Here is a 16989-nt window from a genome sequence, read left to right as displayed (position 1 = left end):
AAACACATCAGAACATCCTAAAGATGAATAAGAAGGAAACTTATGACCTTTACCTTATCACATCATACCTTAATCAAAAGGTATGATAAAAAATTAAATCTATTGTGTAAGTGCTAGCTATTTCATTTAATATAAATTCAATCTTAAATGGATAACACCTGCTCTAAGCCCCAAATTCATCTCTTATGATATGATGAAAGTGATCCATATCTTCTATTTGTGTTTGTGTGTTTGTGTGTGTGTGTGTGTGTGTGTGTGTGTGTGTAGTTTGTAGTGTTAAAAACAAGATAATATGGGTGAAGGAGTCTAATATAAACATCAGAAATTTATTACTCAGTAAAAACAAATCTCCCTTCTGCTATTTAGGATTAACTTTCAGTATATTCAGAGTGTGGAAATTATATTTCTAATTTGAGCACAGAGAAGATGCAAACTTTATAACTAAATGGCCGTCATCCCTAAGCAGGACATACTCTCCCATGATGTATAGTCAAAAAACAATAGTCATTTGATAGTTAAGGAACCTTATTCTCCTGTTAGTATTGCAGGTAAGTATAGTTATCTTTGAACAAATAATGTAAAGCACTTTGGGTTTCAGTTTCCCAGTCTGATCTCCCAAATAAGGCAGTTGAACTAAATGGTCTTATAAATGAATACCTTTCTGACTCTGAAACTCTATGATTCTATATTCTTCTAATTTCATAAATGCCTTTGGACTGGGTACTGTCAGCTTCAATTGCTGTTTGATATATTTTCCCTTTTGGTTGCCATATTTTATTAATAAATTTCCTGCTCATCAGTGAACTTATAGAAATAACATTTTCCACTTAGTTCTATGTCCTGTAGCCTGGCCTTTTGTTTCCTTTGGTCCAGGAGTATTTCCCTTCCTCCTGATGAGAGTAAGCAAGTGTCAAGATGTAAATCAGGCCAAGAGTATCAATGCTTAGCCAAAGAAAAGCAAACCTATTTTTAAGTGAGTCATAGAGTTGCCTGGAAATATGATAAGGCCAGAACCTTGTGAAGTCACAGGATGTACAAGAGATACAAAGGAGAAACAGTAAGTGCAAATATCAAAAGAGAGAAACTGTTTTGCATCAACCTCATTCGGTATAGCTATGGAGGAAAGGCCCTGACATTTTTCTGGGAGATAAGACCTCCCAGTTCCTATATCTACTTTACTGGTAACCCCCCAAATTCCTGGAAGTACAGAATATGATCTTTAAATATTATATGACTGATGTTATTACAGGAAACATATGTATGTATTTATGTTATTATGTGTAATGTGTTATATATGTATATATATATAAATTTGCTATATATATATGTGTGTATATAGCTCCACATACACACACATGCACACATACACACATAAAAAACCTGAAAGTACATACATATGCAGTCTTATGGTGCCAAGTATTAACAGTGATTATCTTATCCTTCAAAAGAATATTACAAGAGTTTTATATTTAAAAATTAACTTACCTTGTTTTTAGGGTAGGCTTCTTTTCAACACACCTGCACACCCACATGATTCTTATAAAGTGAATACTCATAGTGTTTTAAGATAGAGGATGAATGCAAATTAATTAACTTTTTAAATTTAAAAATATGAAGAATGGGAAGTGTGACATTATTCTAACTATAAAGAGAATTGTGTTTATCTTACAGCTACAAGACTGAGTGAAATTTAGCATGTCATTCTAAAACACAAAAATACTTAATTTGTGAGATTTTGTAACCTGTAGGTTTCCATAATCCCTCCTAAGTGCTGACATTGGAGTTGCTGCTACTGTTTTTATTTTATTTTCATGAGGGAAAATCTATATCTTGAATACTCAATAATTTGAAAAGGCAATTCTGCCTGATCAGTTTTGGGTTCAGTATTTTGATTCAAAGTATATTTCAATCCCAGCTCTAAAGATTTGTAATCTGAAGGGGTTTTCTTCTTCATTAGTGAAATGTGACTACTAATATTTGATTATACAAATATTCCTTAAAATTTGAATAACTCAGACATGTGTAGTACCTGGCACAAGGTAGTGATTAAGTAATAACCCTCATGTTTACCAAGTTACACAAATGATAAGAATAAGCATCACAGTCAAGTAAAAATGTGGTGACTGTATAGGGATTTGAGGTTAAATGTTGTACTAGGGTTCATAAATTTTTTTGGAAAAATATTCAAAATTATTTTATAATTACTTTTTGAGTATCGATCTCACATTTGACATAAATGTTTTGCCTCTAAATAAGGTATTGTAAAACATTAAAAATCATTTACTTGAAGTTTTAAAATAGAATCAGAAGTTCTATTAATTCTTTATTACATTAATTCAACAAGTATTTCATTCATTCAATTAACAGTCATGAACAGCCAGCAGGGAAGCAACTTCTGGCCAACGTCAGTAGGTAATAGGGATAGAAAGGTAAATTATATGTTCTATTTACTTATAGTTTGTAGCTTGAAGGAGGAAACAGACATGTAAAGAAGAATAACAACATAGTATAGTGACAGTAGTAATAGAAATAGGAGAAAACATTGTTGGCAGTGACACAGAAGGAATTCATTACAAAACTGAATTAAACTAAGTGCAAAGGTAGTCCTATTACAGAAAGGAAAAGTCATTCCCTTTCAAGAATGTTCTCAATTTATGCTGGTCCCTGCCTTCATTTTTTATGCACATCATTTTAACCAAATATTGTGGGCATGTGCATTTCAAGAATTTTAACCTCAAAGATTAAGATCATTAGCAATATATCAAAACTGTTAGGGTTTAACTCACTTTATTTTTAAACACATGGCTTGCCCTTTACTTTCTCAGATTCTTCAGACCTGATCATCTACAAGTAATTAAAAAATTATTAATATTAGAACATTTAATTTGGCACTTTTTATATTAAAGCTATTTTGTTCTTCTCTTTAATTATCTGATGAGAAGTTTTCCAAATCTCAGGCAATTTTATTATATAATAGACATTTAAGCATATCTCCAGATTTTATGTGATATTTGACATAAAAAAGAATACTACATTGATTAAGTATAAATGCAGTTTTTAATATGAATTTCAAGTTAAAGCTGTTAGAGTTTGATGAATAGTGGGCAGTCATTCTAACAATTGGAGGAGATTTTAATATCATAGTTTCTTTTGCCCATTTATCATCCCTACGTGCCAATTCTTATGAGTAAATTTTATATTACGGTTGTTTGTGAAAACAGAGTAATTTTCTTCAAAATTTCTTTAGTCTCTAGCTTGTTATGAATGGTCCTGTGCCTGCTTAAGGAAAACACCATTTATCTAAAATGTTTACATCAGTTCAAGCAATTACATTGTATATTTAAATTTAAATAATTCCATCATCACATACTTGTTTTTTTTTTTAATTTTAGTCCATTTTAGTTAGTGTAACTTCTGAAGCAGTTTAAAAGCTATTTTCAACATAAGACCCATTTATTTACCTTTGGTTTTTTCTTAGCTTACCTCCTCATACACACAATACAATAGTGGTTTTCCTAAAGAAATACCTTTAACATTTTTAAAAGAACCAACATGTTAAAAATAAAAATTGAAGCAATTGTACATAGAACCAGAAGACAGTTCAAAGCTTACTAGATTACAGCCTTGGGACCCAGTCCTGGTGATAGCTTTGTTTTCTTTGGTATTTTTTTTTATCACAAACCCAAAAAAGTCTGGTGTTTCTTTAAAATTGGGCCCATCCATGCAAAATTATACATTTTGTAGAGTTGTGTTACCCTCTGGTCCAGGGACCTGAGTATTTCTAAGACTTGGTTAGGAGCATCAATAGTACTCCTGAAAGACTGAGAGATCAAATTACTATGAACAGATTTCCAATTCACACACCCACACACATACAGAAACACAGGATAACTCTAAATCTGGTTATATTTAACTCTTAATTTATTACAGATATCAAGCCTATCCATGTAACTAAATTTGCCAGTATGTTTTACTTTGTAGAATAAAGATATAAGTAAGTATTTTACACTAGAGCAATGTAAGCAATTATATCTTCCTGAGAATAAATAAAAAGTGTAGTAATAATAGATTTTAATTTTTGATGTTTAAAAACAAATATTTTTCAGGTTAATGGTTACAGTATGTTAGTTCATTTCAGACACACACAATGGCATAGATTTTTAAAAATTCATGGAATAATCTAATGTCATTTGAATTTAAGATAAGCAATGGATGTATAGAGAAGAAATTATGGGATGGACAGGGACAAGTTAAGAGTTTTGATTAGCAGTCTTAACTGAAGCTGCCTAAGATTTTTGATAAGAATAACATGATCAACTGTAAATTTTAACAACCCAATGCCATCTCTGAAACAGAGAATTGATAAAGGGTTCTTGAGATAATGAACTGAAAACTCAATGTCTTTAAATGTTTGAACAAAGATACATAGTAAAAATGTATTTTTATATCATTATCAACTTCTGTTACTGCTTCCACTACTATTATTACTCTCTTCAGAAACACACATAGACAGGTGAAGCAAATTTTCTTAAAATTATATGAAGAGAATATTGCCATTTTCTATTCTTTTTCATCCTTTCAAAATCTGACCTATGAGTCCCCAAATAATCCATAGTCCATCAATGGGTCTAGCTAATTGTTGGAAAATTAATTAGGGAAATATTGTAAGAATATTTCAAAGAAACATGAGTACATTTCAGGTCAGCAGAGAAAATAGAAAGAGAGAGAATATATGCAGGTGAATTCCTAAAATAATTTTTCAGATGTCTCTAATAAGTCAGTGTGGAGGATAGACAGTTCTGGGAATCAAGGCCTTTCAACCAGGTTAATGTGTGACAGTTTAAAACAGAGATTGAGAATGATCTCATTAGAATAAGTTCAAGGCAATTAATTTGAAGTTGCCATGGCCTACCTTGTGATATCAGAAATTGAAGTCTTCATTTTTATACACTTATGATAATTTTCTGAACGCTTGATTGGTATCAGAATGCCAAATCTTCTGAGCAGTGTACTTTCTTTGCAAGACTCATTGTTAAACAAATCACACATACTAAGTTAGACAACATTTCTTAACTTTGATTTGTACTTTCAAAAAGAATAAAAGTTTATTTTTAAGAATGGCAAACCAAAACAATTTTATGTTTTTAAAAATTTTCTTAAATAAGAAAATTAAATGGCAAAACATTGTTGCTATGACATCACTGAAGGTATAATTGCTATAAATTATAGAACTCAAAAATATCTTTATTATAAGCCCTGCAATGACCCCATTATATAATTTCTTAATATCATGATTTAAAAAAGGAAAAATTACAGATTTTCTGCCTTTTTTTCTAGCATGGGTGATTAAAGTGCCAATCATAATATCGTATTCATTTTGTTTCTTGCTTTTTAATGTAAAACATATTTTAAAATACATACATTTAGTTGTAGATGAACACAGTACCTTTATTCATTTATTTATTTTTTAGGTGGTGCTGAGGTTTGAACACAGTGCCTCATATGTGCTAGGCAAGTGCACTACCACTGAGCTACAACCCCAGCCCTTAATGTACAACATAATTTTTGAGGATATAAATTTTGTACTGAATCAGTTCTTCCTTTTGTGAAACAGTAGTAACTGCTCAGCAAGGACAGATCAAGGAGTGGTCCAGTTAAATGACACAATTATTGCAAAAGTATATCAAAATATATCCTGAGAATCCCTAGTTTTCTATATCCCAATCATGAAACTTTGCCTGAGACAATAAACAAGGATTTCTCAAAAACTTCGAGAGTTTTCTCTTGTACCCCTTCAGAAAAATAAAAATGATTCCAATTTGTGATTACTAAGGAATAATTCACTTGATTCAATTGATATTAATACTATATGCTATTTCAAGGAATATGATATATGTAATGATTCAAATAAATATTGGTCTTGCTACCATATACATCCATATTGACTTTTGTGGAAAAGAAGACAGTCAACCACATTTTAGTTTTTAATGGCCTGAGGTAAATGGTGAATTTAATAGATCATATTTAATTATTTTTAGAATGAATTATTTTATGTTTTTAGCTACATTTGCAAATAATTTTGTTATTATATGTATTAACTTATGTTAATTGTACAAATTAATGGTTTTCACTGAGATAGTTCAAAATGTGCATATATTATGCTTTATTCATGTCATATTCCCTACTATCCTCCTAACCCTTTCATCTTATCCAGCCCCAGTCCACTTCCTCTTCCCTAAAACTTATTCTTCTAGTATTAGATCATCTTCACCCTTCCCTGTCCCAAGTGTGATACTTGTTTTTCTATGTCTTGTTTATCTTGCTTAATATGATGACTTCCAGTTTCATTCATTTTTATGTGAATACATGATTTTGTTCTTTTTTAATTGCTATATAGTATCCCATTGTGTTTATAGACTGTAGTTTTTTTGATAACTCATTCAGCATAGTGAAAAATTTCTGACAATGCTTAGGAAAATTATGAAGTTCAAGACATTCAAAATAAAACACGTTTTGTTTATAGCTACATATTTATTTGGTTATTTATCCCAGGTGTTAAAAATGCTTGAGTGTAGAATCATGAATTAGACTGCTTGGTTTTGAGCTCCAGCTATGTTGCACATGTGTACAACATTTTTAACACATTGGTTTGTACCAAATGACCTTGGACTCTCATCCATCCTGCATATATTGAGCCTTAATTTACTCATTTGTAAAATATTGATGATGGTTTTACTCTATTGTGGTGACATGAGGATTAAATGATTTTGTGTGTGTGTGTGTGGTGTGTATGTATGTCCTTGTGAGTATACACAATCATCCCTCAGTATCTGTGAGGTGTTGACTCTGGGACTGTCTGTGGATAGCAAACTCTCTACTTTCTCATTTCCCTTATATAAAGTAATATGGAATTTGCATGAAAACCATGTACATTCTCCTATATGCTTTAAATCATGTCTATATTATTTATAGTATGTAATACAATGGAAATTCCAGATAAATAGTTATAATGTGATGTTTTAGAAATAGTAATGATGAGAAGTCTGTACATGTTCAATACAGATTTAACTTTTAAAAAATGTATTATACCTGAAGTTGACTGAATAATTGATATTGGGGGCAACTCTGTATATATATTCGTGTGTGTGTGTGCATGTGTTTGTATAAATTTTTTTATAAAATATAGTTTATTTTCATGTTCTGCAGATGTAGTTCAGTGATAAATTGCTTGTCTGGTATGCACAAAGCCCTAGGTTTGATCTTCCAGCTACAGACAAAAAATGCATTTCATATTCATTAATTTAAACTATGCCAATATTTTTCAGTTACTCCTTTTTTTTTTGGTACAGGAGATTGAACTTGGGAGCAATCAACCACTGAGCTACATGCCTAGCCCTTGTTTGTATTTTATTTAGAGTCAGGGTATCACTGAGTTGCTTAGGTCCTCACTAAGTTGCTAAGTTCCTCACTAAGTTGCTAAGGCTGGCTTTGAACTTGCAATCATCCTGACTCAGCCTCCTGAGCCTTTGGGATTACAGGTGTGTGCCACTGCACCAGGCTCAGTTTACTCTTTAAAAGTAAATTTAGGTGCAATACATGATAGAAAATTGTGAAAAATTAACCCTAAATTTATCAAAAAACATTCATTTTGACAAATATTTTAATTACCTTAATGTTTTAGTCAGCTTTTTTTTGCTTCTGTGACTAAAAAGCCCAACAAGAACACTTATAGAGGAGGAAAGTTTATTTTGGGGCTCAGAGTTTCAGAGGTCTTGATTCATAGATAGACAGCTTGCCATTCCTTGTGGCCTGAGGTGAAGCTGAACATTATGGCTAAAGAGTGTGGCAGAGGGAAGAAGCTCACATGATAGGCAGCAGAGTGAGAGAATCCACTTGCCAGATACAAAATATATACCCCCAAACCACATCCCCAATGCTCACCTCCTTCAGCCACACCCTACCCACCTTCTGTTACCACTCAGTTAATCCCCATTGGGGGATGAATTCACTGATTGGGTTAAGAGTTTCATAACCCAGTCATTTCTCCTCTACACCTTCTTGCATTGTCTCACACATGAGCTTTAAAGGGACACCTCACAAACAAACATAACATTACTAGAGACATGAAAAGAAAGTAGATATGGTCTAAGGAAACTGCAGTCTATTAGGAGAAACTGACATACCATGTAACTAATATACAATGTGATAAATGCAATGGCAGAGATAAATATACATTGTGTTATCATTGTGTCAATGAAGGCAAGACAGCACCTTGTAAAAAAAGAGCTGTGTTTACATTCTATATTCTGAGATTGGGTACTTGGCTCTGAAGGTCCAAAGAATTACTGTTGACCATGCTAGGGGATGTTCAACCTTAAAACATGCATATATTACAAAGCAGACTGAGGTATATCCTGAAATATCAGATTTAAAATTTCATTATCTTTCAATCTTATGGACCATAATGCTCATAAGCAGTAATGTTCATGACTGAATAGAGGACTATGTGATTACAGATTGTAAAACAATTTAGATTATAGAAAAATGTAGGTAAGATGTTATTAAAATGAAACAATGTCAATGAGACCAAGTAAAGCGGCTCCCATTTGAATGGAGGGATGGGGAACATGAGACAGAATGTGGTGACCAGTAGGTATAAGGAATAAAAGGTGAAGTATAAGAAGTCTCGCAGATGTTTCAATTCTGTTGACAGCAGAGGTGACGATTGACACAGTGTTAGAAAATAAAAAAATAAATAGGGGATTTATGGAAGAGAACAGAGAACACTACAGGTATGGTTTCTAGTGTGGACTTGCTGTTTTGAAATATCTTTGGAGCAATTATTGAGTTCAGTGACTTACTGGATCTAAGGTAAAAGAGCACAGTTGGAGACAGAGGGTTTCTTAACCATGATGACTGAAGGCAAGGGAGTAGGTGAACTTGCCAACAGGCAAGGTGTGGACTGAGACAGAAGGAATGGCTGCTAACTGAAACTCAAGCAAACATCAGCATCTTAAAGTTGAGGATAACTAATGATTAACTGAACATTTCTGCCTTTTTTTGGCTATTTGACAACTGACTGATCAATCATAATTGTTATTTGAGCAGAATCCACAAACACTGGGAAGGAACACTTTTTGCCCATTGCAAAAGAAAAGAAAAATGGAACAGATATTTTCTCCTCCTTGTCTAGGCAACAAGGGAATGGAATGTGGCTAACTGTAGTCCAACAAGATATTCCTGTTTATGGCCTTAGATAGTGAGAGAAAGGTTCAGGGACAGCAAGACCCAACAGAGTTCTAGACATAAGGAAATGGCAGAGTCAACCACATCCACACCTAAAAATGGTTTGTTAGTGTGATCACTTTAGTGATTTCTTTTGTGCAACCACCCTTACAACAAATTACTTTTCTTTCAAATTAGCCAGAATTGATTTTTGACTATTGGTTACAAGCATACAGAAGAGCTAAGAATAGAAACAGGAGAAATATACAGCACTGAAATTTAAGAAAGAGAATACAAATTAAATAAAGAACAGTTTAATAATTGATCAATTTTGGAATAAAAATTTGACATTGTAGCTTTCAGGTTTTACTTATTAGGTTTCATTGATATTGCTGATTATGATTTTTTTTTTGTACTGGGGATTGAACCCACAGATATATAACCACTGATACACATCCCCATCCCTTTTTTTTTATTTTTTAATTTTAAGATAGACTTTCACTAATTTGCATAGAGTCTCACTAAGTTGCTGAGGCTGACCTCGTACTTGCAATCCTTCTGTCTCAGCCTCCCCAGCTGCTGGGAATCCACATATGAGTCACTACCCTCAGGGGCTTATGGAATTTAATAAACAAGGAAGTTAACTCACTCAAAATTATTATTAAACACCTGCATAATGTTCTTGGGCAATGAGACTACAATAGTGAATTAGAAAAAGTAGCTGCCTGCACTATTAGGACCTGCATTTTGTTGTCATTTCAGAATTTTCTGTTATCTTCTATGTTGTCTGAGAACAAAAGTTAGAGCTCTATTTTCTACATTGCTTAGAGCATGTAATCATGTGTTGATTGCCTGAGGCTGTTAAACTCTACTTTTAATTGAGAGGAAAAATACTTTGTGAATTGTTGTCTTTATGATGTCTTACATTTTCCCCATTCACTCCTCCTGTGTTTCCTTTTCCCTAGTCCTCTATTTTTTTTTTATCCTTTCCTGAAAAACAAGTCCTGACTTGTAATTAGTCAACCACTCAAAACTAAGTAAGCTCCAAGGAGAAAGCTGATAAAAGTGAAGCTTGAGCTTGATTAAAAATGTGAATTAGCAATGAAACAATCCAACTGTAATGATTTTCCCTCATCCCCAGATTCTTGTCTGTTGGTGTGCTGGAGTTAGTAGTGATCATATAGGAAAGAAGGTTTTGTTGTTTTTGGAAAACTGATAAATTTAGACCTTACTTAATCCATTGCTTTATATAATAGAAGATACTTGTATTTGATATTACATTGAAGTTAATTAAAACTACTAATGATCTTCTAGCATCCTTTTATCGAGATAAAACTTACAGTAGCCTCATTGTTTTTAGAAATATCTGAGTTCCTATGGTAAAGAAATTACCCTTCAGCAGTAACATTTGCTCATCTGTAGTTTTTCATGATGGACACACTTTTAATAACAGAAATCTTAAGAAGACAAAGAAAAAATAGGACATATTCCAATCTGTTTGCTTTAATATTAAACTTAATGGGCAGTCTTCTCTCCTCAGTCTTACTTAACATATTTCCCATCCAACACTCCAACTTTGGGGATGGGTGCTTATAGGAAAGTGAGGAAGGATAACCTTCACCTTTACCAACCAGGCTTTCAAAGCAGATGTTAGAATCCATAAGGTGATAGAATTTATAGCCACATATTTGGGGCCATATTCTGTATATTTTTGCTCTGGCACTTCCTCTTCATTCCCATTGATTGATACACAAGGCTTAAAAATATGGACTTAAAAATCTCCCTGTAGTACTTACAAGCTATGTAATCTTGTGTAATTTTCCTGCAATTCAGCTTTCTCATCAGTTGTAAAGTATAACAACAATACTTCTCTCTCATGGGTTTTGTGAGAATTATATGTGATACTGCTTGCAAAGGCACATAATAAGGGCTCAAGAAAACTTGGCTACAATTCTTTTTGCAATCATAACAAAACATTTTAGTTGTTTTATATGTGAATCGTTTACATTATGAAGATTTAATTGGATGGCTTTATTCTCCTGAAAACTTGAGCCACATTCTTCTTTTTTAAATGCAGTTTACCATGTCAAAGAATTATTAAAATTTCCATACTGCCTATGGAATAAAATTTGCCTTCTTTAATAATTAAGATATTTGCAGTTAAGCTCCATCAGCTACTAAAGCCCCAATTTCTAGGAGACTGAAACTAAATTCCACTAAAATGGCTTACTAAATGTCATAAAGGTTGGGCTTTCTCATACTGTATCTCAAAATGATCTTCTTTGACATGCCTTTTAACATTCCTTCATGCATTTCAAAGATTTACAATCAAGATAGATTATAAAAGAAAAAGCATGATGTAAAAAGGATCACTTTATTCTAGCAAGCACTATTAACACAGGGAAAGGAAATTTGAGGGGAAATTCACTATTGCATTTAATTTTTTTCTATAGCATTTCAGTGTTAGTCTCACTTAAAGTAAAAAAATTCCAAGAAATATTTTATTTTTCAATTATATCCCAATAAACAGAAAAGAAGAATTATAATCTCAGGTAAGAAATTTACCTGATGTCACACATATATGGATGGCAACATAGGTGACCCAAATCTTGCTACTAGAGATGACTAAGGACAGAAATGTAATCTGACACTTTTTATTCCTAAAAGTTGTACTCAAGGTTGGATAAAATTCTAAGTGTATATTTAACACTTTTATTTGATTTAAACACCTTATACCACTCATTGGTATACTTCCCCCCATTTCCCACTCCCCTGAAATCTAAATGACTTTGCTGCTGTAGTGTATTTGACCATTAATTCCACTTCTGTTTTGACCTAAGTCTGTAATGACATAGTCTGACATATTTCTCAGCACAAGATCTGTTTTGTAAAATGAGTTTGACTGTTTTTCATTCTGTGGATTTCCCTAGAAATTATCTGACAGTATTCTTCCCACCCTTGCCTGTAATGTAAACAAACCTGGGTTTGTGGAAAAATTTCCTCTTCTGTTAAGTCACATCATTATTTTCACAAAATGTGGTGTTTGTATTCAATTATAACACTGAGGATTTTATCAATGTTTAAGCAGTCATAATATATGGTGTGTGTGTGTGTGTGTGTGTGTGTGTGTGTGTGTGTCCTTGTTCATCTGGTATACTGAGAATGTAAATCTTCAACATGATTTGCATCTTTATTTCTTGTAATTTGTTTACTACCTAATGCCAGACTACATGTAAATCAACTTCTATTCCTGTTCTTTATGTGTCAAACAGTCTTATCAAGTAGTTAGTTAACATTTTGGTAACCTATTCCATCAAAAGATCTGATGTACAGACATTAATCTAATATTGTAGGTATTTAAAACCCTTTGTTTAGTAACTGTTTAGAATTGGGGACAGTCATGACAGAATGGCTTAGTATAACCTGGCCTTGCTTTAATGTGGGGTGTTTGAGACTAAAACCTAAGTAAGAAAGACAAAGCAGACTTTCTTCTATATGAAGGTTTGTGTGAAGATGACTATACAGACATTTTCCCTCATTTCTAAAGAAATCATATGTACAAACAAAGCCAGTTAAAACTCCAGTCCTGGAGCCATTCCAAACCTGATTGTCCTTTTCTTTCATAATCTCCATGCCCTTGGGCATGTTTCCTAATCACCTTTACTGCGGTTCATCCTTAAATATATAGATAATTCTATTCCTGACCTCATCCAAAAATGGTTGGTTTCAGGATGATTGGAGCCCTACTACCTTTCACCTCAAGAAGTCAGAGATGAACAGATCGCATATTCCAGCTTCTTTTCTGAGTGTGTAACCATAAAGCGTTAAAAAAAAAAAAAAGTAACAGAGCTTATTCTCTTGGCTCTTGAAGCCAAGAAGCAAGAAGAGAGTAAGCTTCCAGAAGTTTCCTCTGTGAATAGAAGAGACTCTCCTATTTTTCAGTGTACTGGCAAATGTGGTCCCATTGATAATGATAGTTTAGGTTGAAAGATTTCAGTTTAGTACAAGGAAAGACACAGTGGATTGGCCAAAAGAGGAAAAAGGAAATATGATAATTATGTGGTTAGGACTTGTCTGAATATTAACCAAAAAGTGGGTGTAACCCACTTAGAATTGTTTTCTTCTAATTCAATTTAATCTACATTGAATATGTAAGAATGTACAAATTCCAAAATTTTCAGTGTACCATGTATACTTTACATCAGAAACTTGGTAATTAGTTCAAAAATATGTGAAACATACCATAGAATGAATAAGCAGATGGCTAAATGAATGAGCCTTATCTCATCAATATTATTAGGAATATCTGTGATTACACTTGGGACGGATTTCTGTCACTGTAAGGTAGCATGAATTACAAAATAACTAGAAAAGGCATTCTATCCACTAGTGTCATGCACAATGAACTGAGCATGGCTGTTATGTAAATAAAAGGGAGACCTCCTACTTGCTTTGACCTTGGAATTATAACTTAAGAGAAATGCAGAGAACATTGACAAATCCTAGAAACGTTTTTTTGTAAGGAAATTCTGTGATCTTGTAGTATCCGTACATGAAGTAAACATTACTTTCCACATGAATTTTAAAATAAGTGTTATATAATGCCTTAAATTTAAAGGAAATGTCTTCATTTCTGCATGTAAAGAATAATGAGAAGTGATGATATGCAGTGTGATATGCTATAGTGTGTGCAGAAGAAAATTCGGAGGTCTAGAATACAAAGGGGACCTAGCTTTGTTCTTGTGAGCAATCAATCAACATTGAGAAATCAACCTCAATAAATAGAGTCCTGAACAGTTTAGAATAAGTAGAAGGTTTGCTCACCACATCTAATTTTGCATGTGCATTATCCTAATTCTGATTTGTCAAATAGTTTGACAGTACAAAAAACAATTGATTTGGCTGAAAACAATAGAGCTTGAGTCTATTAAATGCACTCAGCAGCTCTGGATCACAAAAATCCACCATTTAAAAACTGGACACTCATCTATTTTATGAAGTTAACATTAATATGAGTAATCATGTATCACTTCATAAATCCTTGAAACATTTCAGTTACTTTTGAATATTACAACCTCTAAACTTTTTAAAAAGATGAAAGTGTTGAGATTGAGAATGCATTTAGAATCTTACTGAATCAGCAATATTGCTCCAAGTAATGTTCTCTAGGTCTTGAGTTTACTGAGTAAAGCACAGCTGGTTGTTTATTTTGGCTTTCTTGAGTTCTATTCCTTGATTATGTGACATTCAGCTAATTATATGACAAAATATCTGACTCAACCACAGAGCAATTTACTGACCACATGTGGACCAGGGTATTACTCTTTCTTTCCAGTGAGAAATTACACATACTCCTTCCCACGAACATGACAAGTGGACTCCCAGAGCTGGCACAGTGTATATTGTATGATTTGTCACTGTCTTTCTGTTTTACCTACCTCAGTTACCATAACTCACAAGACCTGATTTGGCTTGCTCAAATCCCCTCTGCTCCATGTCCTATGTATATAAGCATGGATTTAATACCATTTGATATCCAGTTTCTCCTCCTTGTCATTAAACTCATTTATCATTGTTTAGTTGCATCAAATGTGCTTGTCTCCTAGATCGATCCTGTTCACCAAAAATATTTGATAAACTTCCTTTTGTTTCCAAAGTGAAAAGCACCCGAGTTTAGCACTCAGCTCTAATTGATGAACATTTTGTCACTTCTTAGAAGATAAATGCCCAGACAAACATGTGTCGTAAATATATGTAATCAATCTTGAAAGAGTAGGTGTTGACAAACATGGCATAAGACATAGGATGTTTAAGCATGAGGTGAGGAAAAACAACTAAAAATATAATGTACTTAAGTAAGGTTTTTCTTAACAATATTCAACAGAATATAATTTTTATTCTCTTCAAGAGGGTTGCTCTAATTACTTTTATGTTATGGGGAAAGTAGAGTTTAGATACTGTTTTTCTATAGTGAGCACCCTCTGAAAGCAATTGCTAAGCATTGCTGTGTAGCAGAAAAATATGTATGCTGTCATCTCCCCTGGCAGGAACATGCTAACTGTAATGTTAACAAGTGTTCTTGACATTTTACATCAAAAAGGAGAAGTGACTGAAATAATGCTATTCAGAATTTACCTCCTTACACAGTATCCAAATTCATGTTATAATCAGTTTGATTAAAATTTTAGATTTTTTTTTCACTTTTGTATGCAGCACATTTTTTAGAACTTCAAAAATACAAAATCTTAATCTCCTATGAAATTCACAATAGAATGTTCACTTTGGTATCTGTTCATGGGTAACAATTATTTTTCTGGGCAGTCCTGTTTCTAATATCATTATCAGGATGGAAATGAACAATATCCAATCTCAAGTAGTGGTGAAAGCAAATACTCTGTCATACAATATAGTGGGTATAAAGATATATAAATTGAAACATAATCATTAATCTATAATTTACAGATAATATCTTGACATTAACATTTTTTCTCTTTTAATAGCTCACTGTAGAATTTTCTTAACAGTGTGAGATGAAAGAGATTGGTTCAATAACTAAGTGTTATACAAGATTTGGGAAAAAATAAAATGTATTCATTAAGAGATATAAGAACAATATACAAGACAATGTTTTTAATAAAACAAATGCTTATTTTTTAATTAAAATTTAGCTGTTGGAAAAATGTAATTAAAGCAGTACGATATATGAGAAAGAGAAATGTGAGATGCTTTCACAAATGAAATCAAATCTGTAAAAATACTGAAAAAGAAAATCTATTAATGTTTCTTTCCCTTGAAAGGTTGATAAAAGGAAAGGGAGTGGGGGAGAGAAGGGGTGGGGGAGAGAAGTTCTATTTATGTGTGTGTATGCATGTGGATGTGTGTGTGTGAGGGGTATGTTTATATTTTGTGATGATTTAGATTGAATAAATTCAAATGAATTTTTTCTTAGTAAATTCATGTTTGTTAAAAATCTAGTTTTTCATTCATCATTTGATTTTACCCTGCTTTTTTAGCAGATTAAACATAGTGAGTTTTTAAAAGGCTATAGTTTACATCAAATACCCCCAAATTAATATGATGGAATCAAGAAAGCATCACAAATGAATTATAGACATTCAAGGTGCTTTCCAAAGTTGTCTTATAATACAAGAATAGAACCTAGTTACATGAATAAAATCAGGTCAGGCACTTTTCAAGACCTTTTGGCTCAGAACCACAAGTTCTTTCTCTTTCTAACTTGAACATTTCCTAAGGATGAAGAAGTGCTAACAGGGAAAGAAGGTACCTTTAAGGTGTCTTCAAAAGAAACCTAATGGAGGATACTTGACCTTACATCAAAGGGTTTTGTTTGTTTGTTTTGTTGTTGTTGTTGTTTGTTTTTTGTTTTTACTTCAAATCTCAGAAAGACTTAATAAATATTATGTCTACATTTTTCTTTCTTTTCTTCCCCACTTGACCCACAGATGAAAAAATATGTTTGTGCAAAATGCTGTAAGGAAATGTACAATTCCCTTTAACTCAGAGCATACAGAAGTTGAATTCATTCGGTTATATATATGAAGTTGTTGAAAAGATGTAAGCTTGACAACCCGAACAAATTGAGATACCAAGTCCAATGTGTTTTACATACTTACACAAACAGCATATGGATTATATTGCCTACTGCATGGCAACAGAGCCATAGTGAATTTGTCATCATAAATTCACTTACTGTGAATTCTATCATATAGTTTAATGAAAATAACAGTAAAAATATTCTTAGAC

At 32.7% G+C, this 16989-nt stretch overlaps 1 protein-coding gene across 1 annotated transcript in view; it reads left to right on the top strand.

Annotated features, from left to right (window-relative positions):
- St8sia4 (ST8 alpha-N-acetyl-neuraminide alpha-2,8-sialyltransferase 4) overlaps positions 1–16989 on the top strand; it is a 90138-nt gene that overhangs the window by 29109 nt on the left and 44040 nt on the right. The window lies entirely within an intron of this gene.

Source organism: Urocitellus parryii, chromosome 1 (assembly GCF_045843805.1).
Source record: "Urocitellus parryii isolate mUroPar1 chromosome 1, mUroPar1.hap1, whole genome shotgun sequence".
NCBI classification, from domain to species: Eukaryota; Metazoa; Chordata; class Mammalia; order Rodentia; family Sciuridae; genus Urocitellus; species Urocitellus parryii.
Note: the sequence above shows the minus strand (reverse complement) of the source record. Positions and strands in the feature narration are given on the sequence as shown.